We start from the raw sequence: 20,332 nt of genomic DNA, 5'->3' as shown, positions 1-20,332 counted from the left end.
GGGTTACAAAATTTACTATGACAGTACAGCTCTAGTATAAGTTACTCTATGATAATACTGATGATTGAATAGTCCTGAGGCTGGTAGTTCATGATATAAAAAACCGACTAAGTGCGAGTCGGGCTCGCGCACAAATGGTTCCGTACCATTACGCAAAAAAAACAAAAATCACGTTTGATGTGTAGGAGCCCCACTTAAATATTTATTTCATTCTGTTTTTAGTATTTGTTGTTATAGCGGCAACAGAAATACATCATCTGTGTTAATTTCAACTGTCTAGCTATCACGGTTCATGCGATACAGCCTGGTGACAGACAGACAGACAGCGGAGTCTTAGTAATAGGGTCCCATTTTTACCCTTTGGGTACTGAACCTGAAAAATGTATTTAAATATGTATAAATGATTTTTTTATTTGCATTAATTATTTTTATGATTTTGACCCATGTTTTTTCACTGGTATGCGTTAAAATTATAAATAACAAACGAAACCGTCAACGCCCTCTATACGAGAGTAAGCCAAAACTAGTGGCGCCCTCTGATCGAGAATCAAATTTTCTTGATTTTCGAGGCACGTTTTTTCCTTAGACTGTATTACTATTACGGAGTTATATCTATCTTTGATATTTTTTATGTACATACCTACATGATTGTCTGCTTCAATGAAGAAACTAATTGCGCTAACCGACCAAACCAAGTAAGCTACACAAATGTGTAATCTTCAGTCCACACTTCTATCAGATCTGTCTCGGTCGGTTTAATCGAGGCCGTCGGATGCCGACGGACGCCCCGCGGCCGCGGCCCGCCTCACGCTCCGCCCATCTGGCGATCCAATTCTTGACTTAATCAAGATCCACCGACCCGCCCCGGCTTCGCACGGGTAGTTCAACTAATCAAAGATAGATATAACTCCGTAATAGATGGATACAGTCTAAGGAAAAAACGTGCCTCGAAAATCAAGAAAATTTGATTCGCGATCAGATGTCGCTACTAGCTTTGGCCTACTCTCGTATAGAGGACGTTGACGGTTTCGTTTGTTATTTAACAATTTTAAGGCATATCAGTGAAAGAACATGGGTCAAAATCATAAAAATAATTAATGCAAATGAAAAAAATCATTTATCTATATTTAAATACATTCTATCGTATTTTTATAAATCTTCATTTTTAGTTTTAAAGTGTTTTGATAAATGGTAGTGAATTTACTGTGGTTACAAAATTTACTATGACACTACTGCTCTATAATATTATATCCTCTTTAAACTAATTAACACAAAACCTTTACAAATTATACATATAAACCTTTCTCTTGAATCACTCTATCTATTTAAAAAAACCACATCAAAATCCGTTGCGTAGTTTTAAAGATCTAAGCATACATAGGGACAAAGGGACAGACAGCGGAAAGCGACTTTGTTTTATACAATAAACAGCTTCTCCACACAACCGTAGTCCCCATTTTCCTCTCTGAATATTAACATTACCTATGGAATTTTTCCGCAATTTGATATAAATAAATAAATAAATTTTATAGGACTTTCTTACACAGATTGACTAAGTCCCACGGTAAGCCCAAGGAGGCTTGTGTTATGGGTACTCAGACAACGATATATATAATATATAAATACTTAAATACATAGAAAACACCCATGACTCAGGAACAAATATCTGTGCTCATCACACAAAATAAATGCCCTTACCGGGATTCGAACCCAGGACCATCGGCTTCACAGGCAGGGTCACTACCCACTAGGCATATACCTATAAGTACCTATATATTAATATTAACTTTTAGATTTTTTATTTACTTTCGATTTTGTAATTTTTATAAGAGTTAGCTGTTAAAAGGCATGGAATTTGTTATTCGTTCCTCTTACAATAATCAAACGAGAAGGCATAGTTACTGTAAATATACAATACATTTTATAGAAATACTTTCCATAACGTCTATATTCAGTTAATATAATGGTGGTGACTAATTTACAGCTATATTTCACCAATGTTCTATACAAACAAAACTAAAATTAAGTTTTGTTTGTATAGAACATCGGTGCATGTATAATGCTGTACCTATTAAGTAAATTAGAAACGTATAATTTAAAACACCAAATGTTTTTTTTTTACATATAAATTAATTTATTTCAGTGAATTGATATTTTGGAACATTTTAATTATTTTAATTACAGCGCGCATAAGTTGTTTTCAGAAATCGCGAAGCGTCTGGTTGACTTTAGATTTAAGCTAGTTATTAATTTCGTTTACGTAGTACCACTGTATATATCTTGTATGTAAATAAATTTGTAATATTATTTTTAGAGATACCTGTTCCCCAAATATCAATTCACTCAAACACCAAATTGTGTACAATACCTGTATGTCACATCACATGCAACTGCCAACATTTTATATTATTATAATCAAATTTCTAATATTCTAGATATCTAGTAATTTTATTATGATTAGATACGCATGAGCTACAGATATGAATAGGCACAACCATGAAACATAACTAATAACATTATAGCAACACAAAGAAACAAAATTTTTAAAACAGATTTACAATGCAAATAAAAGTAGCAATAGGCGTGTGTGTAAGTGTGTGTTAGTGTAACTAATGTAATAACCCAATTGATGGTTAAATTTCGACTGTACAATCATCATCATCATTGGCCACATCATCTGTTGTAGATGCTTGTTGCGGCGCTTGTGGGTTTATGGGGTCCAGCATCGCCGTTGATGGCTGTAAAGTCCTATCGCAGCGCGGCATTTCTTGCCACATCGATCGCACACAAAACGCGAGTCCGCAGGAGGTGGTAGAGCACGACGAAGACTTTTCTGCTTAAGGTTCTCCAGCCAGTCATCGTCGTGCTTTGATGTTCCGACCTTAATGTCGTGACGCTATTCCGGTCTCATTTCAGCACGTTTCTCCCAACTGTCGGTCCGAATGCCAAAACTGTCCATGTCCCGCTTACAGGAGTCCTTAAACCGTAGAGCTGGACGCCCAACAGGCCTTTTTACGTCCGCTATCTGACCCAGCATAACTTGGCGTGGTAGTCTCTCAGGGTCCATGCGATGTACGTGACCGAGCCAGCGAAGTCTTCTCTGCTTTAACATAGCAGTTAGGCTGCAACAATGCGTTCTTGAGAGCACTACCTCGTTGCTAATCTTATCTTGCCAAGTAACTCCAAGAATAGTCCTCAGGCAGCGCATGTGGAAAGCGTTGAGCTTGCGTTCTTGTTTCGCGTATGTAGTCCATGTTTCCGATGCGTACAGCAATACACTTAGTACGCAGGTCTGGTATACAAGGACTTTGGTGTAAGTAGTGAGCATACGGTTTCTCCATACGCGCGCAAAAAGCTTCCCAAAAACAGTTGATGCTCTGCCTATCCGAGTATCAATCTCCTTGTCGCTAGATAGAGACTGCGTGGTAGTAGAGCCAAGATAGCAGAAATGGTCCACAACATCGAGTACAGCACCGTCGAGTATGATCCTCGGAGATTGGCTTACTTGCACCATGATGACAGTCTTCTTGGTGTTGACGCTCATAGAAAACAGTCGACAGGCGCGACCAAAACGTGTCACCAACTCCTGAAGTTCGCTTTCAGAGTTTGCAACTAGTGCAGCATCATCCGCATACAGAAGTTCTCTAGCAATTACGTCTAGACGCTTGTTTTTGCATACACACCTGCATACTAGAAAGGATGGGAAACTGTACAATATTAGTCTTCTCAAGTCCAAAAACTGTACAATACACAATGCATTTAATACTAGGTATACCACTCACCGTCACGTACACCCATAAGTGTCAAACGCAAAAAACCCACTCCATCCTATTTTCTAACACTCGCTAATCCTATAACAAAATAAATAGCCCCATTAAACAATTAAGAACCCCTACGTGCCTACACCGCCCCCATAAATAGATCATTGATCATAACGCCAAAAAAAGATGGAAAAAATCCATGTAACGTCACGCACGAAAGCGATCTATAAAGATCCCGTGCGCGCGCGGCGGTTTTCGGATATTTTTTTGTATTTGAGTCTATATTTGATTTTATTGCAGTGGAATGCATTCAGGAGGCACGGAGTTGCCATTAGTGACTATTGCTGGAATGTTTACGAGTATTGGTAGCGAATTGCTTTCGTAATGTGGACTGGCGTGACGTCATTTCGTTTCTAATACGTGACATTTTTCTACTAAGTATTATCTAAACACCGCCAACATAGTAAATAATACAATCTACAACGCATTGCATCAATTTGTATCTATTTGACGCAATAACAATAACTAACACAATTTTCACCTCAGCTGCTCGAACAAGCCTACTTTCGTCACTCCCTGGAGACTCTAGGGATTGACGAAAGTGCTACTTTCCTCACTCTAGGGAGTGACGAAAGTGCGACTTTCCTCACTCCAGGGAGTGCAACAAACTAGCTTTTTAATTTAGTGAAGGCCATGAACTGCCACTTCATACTTCTATTACAATTTGTTTTTTTTTTGTTTCTGCGTTGTTCTGTGTAATTCGAAATACATTTTAACCTTTAATATGTTCTCACTACTGAGGTGAAAAATTATATGTGCAACGCGAGAGCAAAGTTGTTTTAAATCTCGTGTTTTTGAGTCCCTCACTACGCTCAAGACTCTAACTCAGAATCACTCGCCTCGCTCGTGATTCAATTATAGAATCTTTCGCTTTCGCAAAATAAACACTCGCAAGAAAAACCAACTTTCCTCTCTTGTTCACAAATAACTATTGTTAATCCCTAATCGGGGGGCGATTTTTGAATTTCGACCGCTCGATTTCGTGTATTTCGTTCAATAATATCTCCACTACTAGTCATTTAAATTCATCACTAGATTCCCAATTTCTATCGCTCATATTTCATGAATTAGCATTTCGCAGTTTTCCACCGATTTTCGACTGACGAAATCGAGCGATCGAAATTCAAAAATCGCCTCCTGAACAGGGATCGAATACCGGTATATTTTTCATACAAATTAACCGGTATTCAATTTCGGTATCTCGGTTGTTTGTGTATATTTTTCCATTTCATTTAGGTCCTTACCTGAATACCATTCTACAATATCAAAAGAAATATTTCGAATGTTACGTGATATTTTGATTTTAATTTATACCGGTAACGATCCCTGCCCCTGAACGGGAACAATCTATAAATGGAAAATTGCATGAGAATTTTACATTCTCAAAGTTTCTAGAAATTTTGAGAATATTCTGAACTTGTAGGTAGTAGGTACATTGCTAGCGGTGGCTAGGCCTAGGCAAAGAGGATATAATATTATAGAGTGGTACTGCCATAGTAAATTTGGTAACCACAGTAAATTCACTGCCATCTATCGACACACTTTAAAACTAAAAATGAAGATTTATAAAAATACGATAAAATGTATTTAAATATGGATAAATGATTTTTTTTAATTTGCATTAATTATTTTTATGATTTTGACCCATGTTCTCTCACTGATATGCGTTAAAATTGTTAAATAACCAACGAAACCGTCGACGCCCTCTATACGAGAGTAGGCCAAATCAGATGGCGCCAGATCGAGAATCAAATTTTCGTGATTTTCGAGGCACGTTTTTTCCTTAGACTGTATCCATCTATAACTATTTAAATTATTTTATAACAATTTTTAGCAACGAAAACTAGTACCTACCAGACATAGAAACTTACAAACAAAGAGAGTATGAGATCCATAAAACAAAGTCTCCACCTCGTCCTTTATTTGCAGTGGATTGGTATGTGTAGGTACTTACTTTTACCACTACCGGCACCTAAACTCGTAAGCTAAACTGTTTACAATAAATCAGTTCTAAATAGTATTTTCTTTCTATTTGCAAGTGTTATGTGCAAATTACAATGTAACTAACATTAGAGAGCGCAATACACAGATTCTATACAGTAGTGTGTAGTGCAACAATCAGGTGAAATCGCATGGCATTATTTTATTTGTATGCATAAAAACAATCCTCTGTTTTTGCCAACTAATAATCCTATTGGCAAAAAAATATGTCAAATAACATAGTCAACATAGGCTAAACTTTTCACTGACTTCCAAAAAATTTGCATCTATACGAAAAAACCCGGCCAAGTGCGAGTCGGACTCGCGCACGAGTGCCATTACGCAAAAAAACGGCAAAAAAATCACGTTTGTTGTATGGGAGCCCCACTTAAATATTTATTTTATTTTGTTTTTAGTATTTGTTGTTATAGCGGCAGCAGAAATACGTCATCTGTGAAAAATTTCAACTGTTTAGCTATCACTGTTCATGAGATACAGCCTGGTGACAGACGGACAGACAGGGTCCCGTTTTTACCCTTTGGCTACGGAACCCTAAAAATCATTCGTTTATTATTTAAAACGTGTTACTTGTCAAATATATCTACAAATTTTCTCACAGTATCTTGTAAAGATTTCGTCGATACGTGACTGCGCGTCTCTCACAAAATTTTACAACTTTGCAAAAACTCATTTACGTTACGCCGCCCGCTGAGGCCGCTGAGCCATTTTGTGTGTTTTCAACCTGTTTTGTGAATGTATTTAAAATAAGCGAATGAATGAGTGAATGAATGAATGGATGGAGATTGGAATGACTTTTGATGATGTTTCCCACGTTCGGCGCCGAGCTGTCTACGGTCTACGGTGGTTTTGTAAAAACTCTCTTTATACCTTTGATTCCTACAGCGGGCTTAGCACGGTTATTGTCATATTGCGCGTGAAATGGTTATTATCATATTGCGCGTGATAGGACTGCTGTCTTCTAACGTTATCGTAAAAAACTGTCATTTTGCGAGCATGGTACCGGGCTACGATAACAATATCCCGTCGATAATGCAAGTAATCGACAATCTTTTTTTTTTTCCTTTTCTTGATGGACTTGAGGGCGGTGTTGCCCGTAGCCAATGTCACGTAAAAGGGGTAGGAACAAAATAAATGCTCTTAGAGCACGACGCTGTTCGGTGGTTGTTGTAGTTGTCTCGTAAAACCGATAGCTGGATTTTACGAGAAGCACGTGGACTACCGGCCGTTGACTCCAAAATGGTGGTTAAACACGCTTTGAGATTAATTCTCCATTCACTGCACACTACCACATTAGATTATTGTATAATAAAGCTATCGATATTACACTTTAAACAATATTAATGAGCAAAAAACAAAGGAATTAATCACGAGGCTACTATCAAGATGGCGTTAGAACCGGAAATCTCTAATCGACAATCATTCGTTAGTGACCACGATTGTCTATGCCTAGAGTTTTTGAAAGATCCATTCAATAGGTGGCCTTATTCAATTGTCGGACATGTGTCAGATGAAGTTTGAACGCGAATAGCTAGATTTATTATTACACTTCGAAATTATAGGCCATAACACACCATCGTACCGCACCGTGACCTTGGAGCAATTCTAGAGGGTCCTTTACGCTCATGCGCGAATCACGGCGCGAAGCCGCGAACGCGAGTGTGGAGTCTAGTTCGCTATTCAGCGAAATCGACTCCAAATTCGCGTTCGCGGCTTCGCGACGCGATTCGCGCACGAGTGTGGAGGGCCCTTAGGAATAGGGACACAAACAGTGTCCCATATTTCCATGTTTTTCTTTTTTTTTCATGGAAATATGGGACACTTGGCAACACTGGCGCACGTGTGCGGCAGTCTGTAAGGTAGGATCGCACCGTTTTGACGGTTCGGTGCGATAGTATGGAAGCCCACGCCAGTACTACCTATTCCTAGAACTGCACCAAGGTCATTGTGCGACGCCCCCATAAGTAAGAGCGAGAAAGAGATATCGCTTTCTCGCTCTTACTTATGGATGCGTCGCACAATGACCTTGGTGCGGTGCGACGGTGTGTTACGACCTGTAAAGGCAAATACGTCAAAACGGTGCGAACCTTACAGACTGCCGCACACGTGCGCCAGTGTTGCCAAGTGTCCCATATTTCCATGAAAAACATTCATTCATTCATACATGACTACGATAACAATATCACGTCGGTAATGAAAAAAGTTATCGACAATCATTCGAAAGTGACCACGATTATCTATGCCTAGAGTGTATGTCAATGGCTGGCCTTATTTAAATTTCGGACGTGTGTCGGACAAAGATTGAACACGAATAGTTAGTTTTATTACTACACTTCCAAATTGAAAAGAGTTTAAATGAGTGACAGTTGAGTGACAGCTTTATACAAATTGACTTGCATTATATAGTTTGTCAAAAGGGCCCTCCACACTCATGCGCGAATCGCGGCGCGAAGCCGCGAACGCGAGTTTGGAGTCTAGTTCGCTAATCAGCGAAATCGAATCCACACTTGCGTTCGCGGCTTCGCGCCGCGTAGTCTGGAGCGGGCTAAACATGAATCTAGTATAACATGGATCGGTCATGAGGGGTGGGGCGAAATGACCGAACGGGATAGTCTTATGTATCTTTAAGTAGTAGTGACAGAGAGCAATATATTACTTTTTGTCTTTGTCATAGTTTCACTTTTCCACCGCTGCCACAACCGAAATTGTGGCAAACAAATAAGTACGTGACATGTCATGCTTCGTTGCTTGTTTAATTATTGTTGTTTTCTATGAAATTGTGCTTTCTCTTATAAAACATAGTGATGGTTAGCGTTTTGAATTGATAAAATAATGGTGAATTGTTCTGTAATTGGCTGTCATAGCCGCTCTGAGCAAAAATATGAGAACATAACCTTTCACACGTAAGTACGGTATTTTACACCTTCCTCTTAACGCAATATGTGAGAATAACATCGTAAAATTACGTTACACTCAAAGCAATGTAGAATCAAACGATTTCAATAAAAATATCACAATTATTTACGCAAATTAACAAAACATTATTTGTAAAATTATCCGCCCAAATTACGTAGGTTGTTTGTGGTAATCTGTCAGCTACTCAGACGAGTCTGAAGTCAGCCGTTTTTAATCTTCTTCTTAATTTAGCTGCATAACAATCATGTTAGGGATACCAGATGAAGATATCATCATTTTATGGGTAATTTTGACTTAAGTTTTTCGTATTTCTAATTCTAAAAAATAAAATAAACAAATGTTGTGAAGATTAAATGTGGTGTACATTAATTGGTGTGAATAATGTGATTGTGATTTGTGATTTCATAAAATTTTAACTCGTAATACATTTTATTTTACGTTTTATTTACTAAACATGTTTAGTTTTGTACCACCTGCGCGAATTATAGGAGGTATTTCATTGTTCATACGCCTAAATAGAACGGCCCATTGACATTTATTCAACAATTTTAATACCGTCAAACTTTGCCTCCAGGGTAATCGCCCCAACGTAATTTTTACCAATATGGTACCCCCACGTTTATGACGTCATCTATGTCTATCCCATAGACCTAGCATTACATAGACCAGCTATACGCGTGCGCCCGTAAGGGATAGACATAGATGACGTCATAAACGTGGGGATACCATATTGGTAAAAATTACCCCAATATTTGATATCACGTTGGGGCGATTACCCTGGAGGCAAAGTTAGCTTGTTTGACGGTATTAAAAAATTGTTAAATAAAATGTCAATGGGCCGTTCTTTTTAGGCGTATGAACAATGAAATACCTCCTATAATTCGCGCAGGTGGTACAAAACTAAACATGTTTAGTAAATAAAACGTAAAATAAAATGTATTATGGGTTTTAATTTAAAGAAATCACAAATCGCAATCACACCAATTAATGTACACCACGTTTAATCTTCACAACATTTGTTTATTTATTTTTTGGAATTAGAAGTACGAAAAAAACTTCGAGGTCAAAATTACCCATAAAATTATGATATTTTCATCTGGTATCCCTAACATGATTGTTATGCAGCTAAATTAAGAAGAAGTTTAAAAATGGCTGACTTCAGACTCCTACCTACCTACGTAATTTGGGCGGATAATTTTACAAATAATGTTTTTTTAATTTGCGTAAATAATTGTGATATTTTTATTGAAATCGTTTGATTCTACATTGCTTTGAGTGTAACGTAATCTTACGATGTTATTCTCACATATTGCGTTAAGAGAAAGGTGTAAAATACCGTACTTACGTGTGAAAGGTTATGATCTCATATTTTTGCTCAGAGCGGCTATTACAGCCGATTACAGAACAATTCACCAGTATTTTATCAAAGTTCAAGCATTCAAAACGCTAACCATCACTATATTTCATAAGAGAAAGCACAATTTCATACAAAACAACGATAATTAAACAAGCAACGAACAAACATGACATGTCACGTACTTATTTGTTTGCCACAACCTCGGTTGTGGCAGCGGTGGAAAAGTGAAACTATGACAAGGACAAACAATAACAGCGCTTTCTCTGCTACTCCTACTGAAAGATACATAAGACTATCCCGTTCGGTCATTTTCCCCCACCCCTCATGACCGATCCAGTTATACTAGATTCATGGTCTATCCCTTACGGGCGCACGCGGTAGCCCGCATCTATGTAATGCTACTCGTAGAGTCGTAGGTCTATGGGGCTAAAGGACCGTCTCATTTCAAACATAGACATTTCAAACAAGAGAGAGAATCATACTATCTTTGTCTTACACTAGTACTAGCACCCAAAAGAAAAGGATGAGTATAGTTTTTTTTGTTGTTATTTACTGATAAGATTTGCTTGACCAACTATAAGGCCCCATACGCACGAGAGCTTAAAAAGCGTTGCGTGTGGGACGCACCCATAAGTAAGAGCGAGAAAGCGATATCTCTTTCTATAAACTCTCGTGCGAATGGGTGGGGCCTAACATGCACGGATAATTGTGTTCTCTCAACTTAAAGCACACTCGAGCGCGAATCGCGGCGCGAAGCCGCGAACGCAAGTTAATCTAAAGCGAAATCGACTCACGCTCGCGTTCGCGGCTTCGCACCGCGTAGTCTGTAGCGGGCTTAACGTTTTGACAATTGACAATATTGACATTGACAAGCACGCGTGCGCGTCTGAAGAAAATACAACTGACTAGAAAAAAATATATACTGATTTGATGTGAAAACTAAAGAAAATGCCACCGATAATGTAAGTTTCTCTAAAGAACAATAATTTATTTATAGAAAAAGTTATAGTTCGTGTAGATTGTTTGACCAATAATCAATAACTGACTTTATCATGAATTTGTTTTTCAGTCGATGACGATGCTTAGGCGCAGAAGAAAATGCTAGCGAAATATATATATATACTCCCTGTTTAGACACGTGGAAAGAATGAGTGGAAAAAGGCTAACAAAGAGAGTGTATAAGGGAGAGGTAGAAACGGGAGTTGGGAAGGGGCAGACCTCGGCGGACTTTTTCTGATCAGATCGGGGAAATCCTGAAGAAAGACCAGGTAGAGCACCCTAAACCGGCGAGCGTGTATGAGGAACGTTATGAAAGTGAAGGTAGCGAAAGAGGTATGTCAGGATCGTAACAAGTGGAAATCCGTGGTCTCTGCCTACCCCTCCGGGAAATAGGCGTGATTATATGTATGTATTGATAACCGATTATGTGGATTGCTCGGGTGCAGCCCTACGATTGGTGTCGATGGTCACACTACGTGTGGCGCGTCCCGGACTGACAGAGGAGCATCGCCCGCCATTACGGCGTCGGAGTGTGATTTACCTAAGCTATGCCTGTTTTCCGTGGTTTTATGTATTAAATCCTTTATTTAATGATGTATGGTGATTTCTCCTCTAATAGTTCAGAAGCGGCATACGTAATTTACGTCCACAATGTAATTCTGTTTGGAGAAAAAGCCGTAGTTTCACCCGCTTATTGTTGCTAACCAAATACGCCGGTTCAAGTGATATTACTATTATATTCGCACCATTCATCATTGAATAATAAAAACAAATCTTTGGTGAAGCCTTATTAGGGCATACTTTATGAAGAAAAGGTTCGGTAAGTCATTGATGACGGTGTACATCACCGCGGTTCATGGCGTCATGCCACATGACTTGGACAAGTGGAATACGACATTTGGTAAGCTATACATATATATCGTTTCGTTGGAACGATCAAGCCACGTAAGTTATAACTTGAATGTTTTATGGGTAAGCAGTCCAACAACTAAGTGCCATAGTGTCAAATTGTGAATATCATTACAGAATCAAGGAAAACCCGTGAAAGATTGTCTTATCCACTTATTGTAGAGAAGTATTGCACATATGCAAACATTTTACAGCCTAAAATCATAGCTATAATGACATATAATTATGTCTACAACAATGGCCATAATTATTTACTCTTAAAATATGCAAAGAAAGGCAATAATGAAATTAGGAATCAGATTATGAATGCCAGATAAACTAGACGAATTAGACTACTGTAATGACATCATTGTCACACCATAATATTTATTCTAGAATCTAATTTTATAAAAATCATACATCGGTGACAAGTACGGGGAAAGTTCTATTGAGGTGTTATTAAATTGCTAATGAAATTTATCAGTCATGGTGGTCTAGTTTATGTTAAAACACTTAGTCTATGAATGTTGTTGGAAAATACTAATATTAGCAATAAAAATAATTAAATATCTTACATGTTACCAATATAAAGTTTGGTTATTTAATGTAGATGCTTCATGTTACTAATAGTTTGAGAACTATGTGGTGTGTGATTATTAACTTATTATTACACTTTAAATATTATTGTTGTGAATGCAATATAGAATTTGAGTTATTTATGCAAGGCGGACGAAATTGCTGTCATGTCATGGGTCATTATAAGTCCATGTTAACATGATCCCTTTGAGAATGTTGTGTGAAATAAAGCATGATCGCATTATGGGTAAAGATTGTAACAGTTGCCATTTCAGATAAAGTTGTTGCCTCATTTATATTTTCACAGAATAAATGTGTTTGTTACTGGAGGTGTTTTACCAGGACAAGATGGGTGTCTGCATATCTCACAGAGGTCTAATCCCTGCAGAGTGATTGCACACAAATGAGTAATACTAATCTGTGTAAAAGGTTTTGGAGGTAAATAAAATGTAATCAGCCATACAAGATTGAACGAGGTAAGGCCAAATTATACATTCACATAATTTCTAAGTAATAGTATAGCATGGTAAAAATAATAAATAAAATATTGACAAGTGAGTATTACTGATCATGTAAAAATTGTCTTACACAAATGAGTAGCCGCTATGAGGTATGTTCCCAACGGATTCAAATTGTCATGTACTATACACCGAATAATTAATGTTTGTTAACATGTTTCAAATAAAATAGAACAGCCACTAAATGCCTGTGATGTCCAAATGGAAAGGATGAAGTGACATGTACCTACTCTTAATGTTGACTGTACTATAAGAGGCTGTTGGTTCAGCGAATTAATAAAAACAAGGACAATGGATATGGTTTTGAATTGTGATACTTTTAAAAGTGCTAATTTAAATTATTTACTATTCATAATCATATTTTGTTGTTCAATGAAAATTGTGTCCATCTTATTAGGACTGTCAATGGAGTCTTAGTCAGTCATGGAAAACTTAATATTGACTACTTTAACATAATCCAAGAATTATTACAATACCTACTTTAATATAATTTAAGAATGATTACTGAATGCCTTGTTTCAAGGATATTAATATTTCTGAATGTGTTTCATCCCGAGTTAAGCTTCATATTACAAAGTTGATTCTTACAGTTAAATAATCTTAAATCTAATTGACAAATAATAAAGGGGAATAGTATTTGACAGAAGTAGATCACATGTTTTGATGTTTGTTAAATGTTGCATGTTGTGTGTTGTTAGAATGTTCAAATGTCTTCACAAATGGCTACTGCAGCTGCTTGATGGGAGTCTCACCGAACTAGATGGTGCAAAGAATACCTTGCAGTGATAGAAATCTGCGGTGAGAGACAACTGCAGGTAGTGTGTTTACCAAGTTGGATGCTGTATGTACCACTATGAAAGAAGTTAAGTATTCTCAACACAAGTTCCTTGTTTCAACAAGTTGAAGTACTGGGTTATTTCATGCAAGCAAATCATAGATTACTACATCCCATTTTTATTAAAAAAAACTGAGATTGCCATAGAACAATGGTAATAATATAATGGCACTACATGTGTGTTATAAAAGATAAAATGTAATAAATTATTGGTGTATTGACATGAAGGTGGTAAACCTTATGTGCTTATGGGGAAAATTGACATTGAAAGACTGCTTGCTATAGGAATCCTTGGGTCAATATTTTGACCACATGTTTTATCGACATTACTTAATTTTAATAAAAGTGTCAATACTTTATCATATCGTTAGCCCGATAGACAATGTGACTTTATTATGTAAATGTACATCTTGATGCATGTCAATGTAACAGAAGTCATTATCATTATTAACAGCTAATACAATGTCCCACTGCGGGGCATAGGTCTTCCCCGGGAGATATTTAATTAATTCTGATCAAATATTATGTTGATAAATTATTAGAAAATAGTAAGTGAGCCATGGATAGTTGAACCGTAATTACAAAAGTTGAATCCAAACATACTATGTTTTTCGAACACAGTTATTGCCCCGAATCATAGTTTCAGAATGTACTGGCAAAAGTCTGCACGATTGAGCGACAGTGCGAGTCTGCACGCCTGAGCTGAGCGGCAGTACGAGTCTGCACGCCTGATTGGCGGTGCGAGTCTGCACGCCTGAGCGGCGGTGCGAGTTTGCGCACCTAAGCGGCGGTGCGAGACTGCGCGCCTGAGGGGCGGTGCGTGATTGATGCAGCCTATGTGATAACGAGCCAACAAGACGTATCAGCTTAGCGAGCCCATGATACGAATGCTTAGCGAGCCAACGAGACGTATCAGCTTAGCGAGCCTATGATACGAATGCTTAGCGAGCTAACGAGACGTATCAGCTTAGCGAGCCTATGATACGAATGCTTAGCGAACCAACGAGACGTATCAGCTTAGCGAGCCTATGATACGAATGCTTAGCGAGCCAACGAGACGTATCAGCTTAGCGAGCCTATGATACGAATGCTTAGCGAGCCTACGAGACGTATCAGCTTAGCGAGCCCATGATACGAATGCTTAGCGAGCCAACGAGACGTATCAGCTTAGCGAGCCCATGATACGAATGCTTAGCGAGCCTACGAGACGTATCAGCTTAGCGAGCCCATGATACGAATGCTTAGCGAGCCTACGAGACGTATCAGCTTAGCGAGCCTATGATACGAATGCTTAGCGAGCCTACGAGACGTATCAGCTTAGCGAGCCTATGATACGAATGCTTAGCGAGCCTACGAGACGTATCAGCTTAGCGAGCCTATGATACGAATGCTTAGCGAGCCTACGAGACGTATCAGCTTAGCGAGCCTATGATACGAATGCTTAGCGAGCCTACGAGACGTATCAGCTTAGCGAGCCTATGATACGAATGCTTAGCGAGCCAACGAGACGTATCAGCTTAGCGAGCCTATGATACGAATGCTTAGCGAGCCTACGAGACGTATCAGCTTAGCGAGCTTATGATACGAATGCTTAGCGAACCTACGAGACGTATCAGCTTAGCGAGCCTATGATACGAATGCTATTATGAGACGTATCAGCTTAGCGAGCCTATGATACGAATGTTTAGCGAGCCCATGTGACGCATCAGCTTAAAGAGCCTATGATGCAAATGTTTAAAGAGACCATATACAAATCTGCTTAAACAGCTCATGTTATAAATAAGTTTAAAGAGCCCATATTACAGAATTGCTTAGAGCCCATATTACAAAATGCTTAAAAAGCCCATGTTAATTTCGTTAAAAGAGGTCATAATACAAATCTGTTAAACCAGTTAGCTAAAGACATAAATTAAAGTTGCTTATAGAGAGCCCATGATTTAAAGTTACTCAAAGAGCTGGATATAAATACAAGTCCGGTTGAGGTGTGAGTTTGCTAAGAGCTGGCAATTGATTATAAGAAGTTTGCTTTTTAGAGCTTGCAATTGTCTACAAGATATTACAAAGGCTGAAAGTTGTTTACGTGATGTTTTCCTTCAGGAGTTGATGTTTGCTTTAAGAGCTGAATATGTCTACATGATGTTTTCCTCTAGAAGTTGATGTTTGCTTTAACTCTCGGGAGTTGTTTACTTGATGTGTACTTTAAGAGCTAAGAGTTGTCTACATGATGTTTTCATTGATGAGTTAATATTTGGTGTAAGCTTTAAGAGCTTACAATTGATTTTAAGAAGTTTGCTTTTAGAGCTTACAATTACCTACAAGATGTTAAAAGGGCTGAAAGTTGTCTACGTGATGTTTCCCTTCAGGAGTTGATGTTTGCTCTAAGAGCTGAATATGTGTACATGATGTTTCTCTCTAGAAGTTTATATTTGCTTTGAGAGCTGAGAGTTGCCTACAAAATATTTAATTATGAGCTGATAATTGTCTACATGTTTTCCTTTAGTTTAAAAGTTGATAATTATTTGATTTACGAGCTGACATTTGCCAATAAGATGTTTGCTTTAAGAGCTGACAGTTGTCAACATCATGATTCATTTAAGAACTGACATGAATCTATATGACATTTGCTTTACGATGTTACTCTTGTCTACATGACGTTTGACTACATGATAATTCTCCTAAAATAAAATAAAGAGGATGTACACGGTTAGAGCCGACTGCTCATTGATTGAGTTGAGATCTTATGATCGAATTTATAATACCGTGATAACTTCATAAAATTTACAACATTCCAGTGCTTAAAGAGCCTTACACTAAGAAATAGACATTTTGATGTGGCCTAAAGGGGTCTCAACACTAGAAGCTGACTTGAAACTGTAACAGATGTTAATTGGCTTTCGTTTTGATGGTTATAGGACAGACATCGGGGCCATCGGATTCACAGAGCACCAATCGCCTACGTCACCAGGTCCTCTGTCGTGACTTGAAGGCGCACGACGCGCAGAAGTTCTGTGGTGCTGCTTGGTGACCTTCGTGGGCGAAGGATTTTCATCAGGAGGCCGAACTGATAACCGATTATGTGGATTGCTCGGGTGCAGCCCTACGATTGGTGTCGATGGTCACACTACGTGTGGCGCGTCCCGGACTGACAGAGGAGCATCGCCCGCCATTACGGCGTCGGAGTGTGATTTACCTAAGCTATGCCTGTTTTCCGTGGTTTTATGTATTAAATCCTTTATTTAATGATGTATGGTGATTTCTCCTCTAATAGTATGTAAGTTTGTTAAACTATCACTAACTGAACGTGAACTTCCAATATTACTTGGAACTCCGGTGGCCGTTTAAGAAGTGTAACACTCTTACGGTAGATATCGCTAGGGTCCCCTAGACCCATATAGTGGGAAGATTTGCTGACTATGGATGAGGTCTTGGTGGCTCAATTGGCAGAGCGCTGGAGTATAGATCCAGAGGCCGTGAGTTCAAGTCTCACCCAAGGCAGTAATTTTTCCACTTTTAAATTTATTCTAAGCTTAATAGCATCGATCGCAGACGTTTCTGCTTGTTAAAAACTACGTAATTATTCATACATTTACTCACACTATAGAAAAAGTGCATAAGGATTCTAACAAATATTAAAAACTTTGAAACCCGTCGACCTCACTCAAAACTTCAAAAACATTTTTTTCTTACCCTGTCTGTACCTATATTCTAGAACCTGGTTTTGTATGCAAGAATCCAAGTTTATTGACAAAAAAGACCACCACACTTTGTGCCATAAATTATGTAGGGCTCCGTGGCTCAGTTGGCAGAAGCGATTGGACCGATGTTCCAATGGTCGCAGGTTCGAGTCCTGCCGGAGGTGTAAATTATTCCATTTTTCCTTTAATTTAAAAATCTGGAGTAACGCTCGCATATGTTTCTGCTTAAAAAAAAAGTTAAGTATGGGGTATTAGCACATTGTGTGTGTGTGTGTGTGTGTGTGTGTGTGTGTGTGTGTGTGTGTGTGTGTGTGTGTGTGTGTGTGTGTGTGTGTGTGTGTGTGTGTGTGTGTGTGTGTGTTAAGATCATTTCTTACAGGTAGATGTTGCTGAATACTGAGAAACAAAAAAAATCCCCCTGACTTAAAAACGAGAGCTTTCTAAAAGTGACATTATTTTCTCATAATTTGCCAATGAACCGCCATACTAGCCTGCACCACTATACCTATACAACTCATGACCTCATCTAATCTATTTTGTTTCTGTTTCAGTCATAACATATTAGAGGACACTCAAATTATCGAGGACATGGAAGACTTATTTAGAAAAGGGATAGTCATAAAATTTAGCTATCGAACGAAAGAAGAAAAGTTCTTACATTCCGCCTGGAACAAACCTCTCAGCAAGTGGCATGTCCATGCATTTCGAATAGTCAATAGTCAGTGTTTATTTGTAAAACATATGTAGGTGAATCTATTACAGTGTAAAGGATTTTTTTTTACAAACTTAAGTTGCAACGTTGCAATGTATGTATCAAGTCCTGCAAGATAAATTAGACCACACTTCCCTGTATTCGATTGAGCTAAAACTTCACATACACTCTTTAAGTTGGGTGATAACATAATACATTATATGAGTTGGGTGATAACGCAATATTATGGTACAGTCAGCTGCAGAGAAAAGGCACCCCCTGCATACAAATTTAAATTTGCATGAACGTGGGGTACCTTTTCCCTGCAGTACCATCGAATATCTGATGATGGACGCAGGAAGTGGTCATATAGGAGGTCATAGAAGGAGATAAAATAACGCAACCGAATTTGTGTCTGGATTTGTTAGAATTGTCTTGATAAGTATTAGCATAGAGTTACTTATACTAGAGCGGTACTGTCATATTAAATTTTGTAACCCCAGTAAATTCACTGCCATCTGTCGACATACTTTAAAACTAAAAATGAAGATTTATAAAAATACGATAAAATGTATTTAGATATATAGATAAATGATTTTTTTTATTTGCATTAATTATTTTTATGATTTTGACCCATGTTCTTTCACTGATATGCGTTAAAATTGTTAAATAATAAACGAAACCGTCAACGCCATCTATACGACTGTAGGCCAAAACTAGTAGCGCCCTCTGAACGAGAATCAAATTGTCTTGATTTTCGAGGCACGTTTTTTCCTTAGACTGTATCCATCTATTGGTATTAGTGAGGGCTAACGCGTATGAATTCGCCGCTAGGGGCGCTAGTGTAGATGGTGGTCTTTTCCATAGTTCGAAATGTCAAATGTCACTTGTCACTTTAATGACTGACAACTGTTCTTTAGTGTTTTGGACCACCATCAACAGAGGCGCCAACTGGTGAGCAAAAAAACGATAGTCCTCTTTGCCTGTTAAAAGAATCGGCAATAAAAACTTGTATCAAAAATATCAGTTTTAACAAAATCCTTATTTCATTTTATTTATTTAACATTAAAAGTCATGTGCATTACAGAAGATGTTAGTAAAATGTAGTCAGTACATTGACACCCGGGTAGGGCACATAATGTTAGTACTTGTGAGGTACCTACAGAGGGCTACAGTTTTTGTGCTCACCAGTTGGCGCCACTGTAGATGTAAATTCTTCTATGCTTATTTTTATAAAATCAATACGACCACACTTCCCTGTATTCGATTGAGCTAAAACTTCACATACATTCTTTAAGTTGGGTGATAACATAATACATTATATAAGTTGGGTGATAACGGAATATTATGGTACAGTCAGCTGCAGAGAAAAGGCACCCCCCTGCATACAAATTTAAATTTGTATGAACGTAGGGTACCTTTTCCCTGCAGTACGATCGAATATCTGATGATGGACGCAGGAAGTGGTCATATAGGAGGTCATAGAAGGAGATAAAATAACGCAACCTAATTTGTGTCTGGATTTGTTAGAATTGTCTTGATAAGTATTAGTGAGGGCTAACGCGTATGAATTCGCCGCTAGGGGCGCTAGTGTAGATGGTGATCTTTTCCATAGTTCGAAATGTCAAATGTCACTTCAATGACTGACAGCTGTTCTTTAGTGTTTTGGACCACCATCAACAGAGGCGCCGGACTTCCGGTTCGAGCGCCATCTTGATAGTTAGCATCGTGATTAATTACTTTGTTTTTTGCTCATTAATATTGTTTAAAGTGTAATATCGATAGCTTATTATACAGTAAACTAATGTGGTAGTGTGCAGTAAATGGTTTAACCACCATCTTGGAGTCAACGGCCGGTAGTCCACGTGCTTCTTGTAAAGTCTAGCTATCGATTTACAAGAGCTAACAAATCACCGTACACTGTCTTGTACAACCGTACAATTTTTGTCGTTTTTAAACCTCTTAATACCTTGATACTGGCGAAATAGTCCCACTGGGCTGAAGCCATAATTTTAAAAGAAGAAGAAGAACAGAGGCG

At 38.2% G+C, this 20,332-nt stretch overlaps 1 protein-coding gene and 2 non-coding genes across 4 annotated transcripts in view; all 3 read left to right on the top strand.

Moving 5' to 3' along the window:
- The window catches only part of LOC134752285 (single-minded homolog 1), a 101,546-nt gene that overhangs the window by 29,972 nt on the left and 51,242 nt on the right, over positions 1-20,332 (top strand). The window lies entirely within an intron of this gene.
- Trnay-aua (transfer RNA tyrosine (anticodon AUA)) lies at positions 17,331-17,403 on the top strand. Its single transcript has one exon. It is a non-coding gene; the product is annotated as a tRNA-Tyr (tRNA).
- Positions 17,693-17,767, top strand: Trnai-gau (transfer RNA isoleucine (anticodon GAU)). Its single transcript has one exon. It is a non-coding gene; the product is annotated as a tRNA-Ile (tRNA).

Source organism: Cydia strobilella, chromosome 24 (assembly GCF_947568885.1).
Source record: "Cydia strobilella chromosome 24, ilCydStro3.1, whole genome shotgun sequence".
NCBI classification, from domain to species: domain Eukaryota; kingdom Metazoa; phylum Arthropoda; class Insecta; order Lepidoptera; family Tortricidae; genus Cydia; species Cydia strobilella.
The sequence above is the reverse complement of the archived record's forward strand: the minus strand, read 5'-3'. Positions and strand labels throughout refer to the sequence as shown.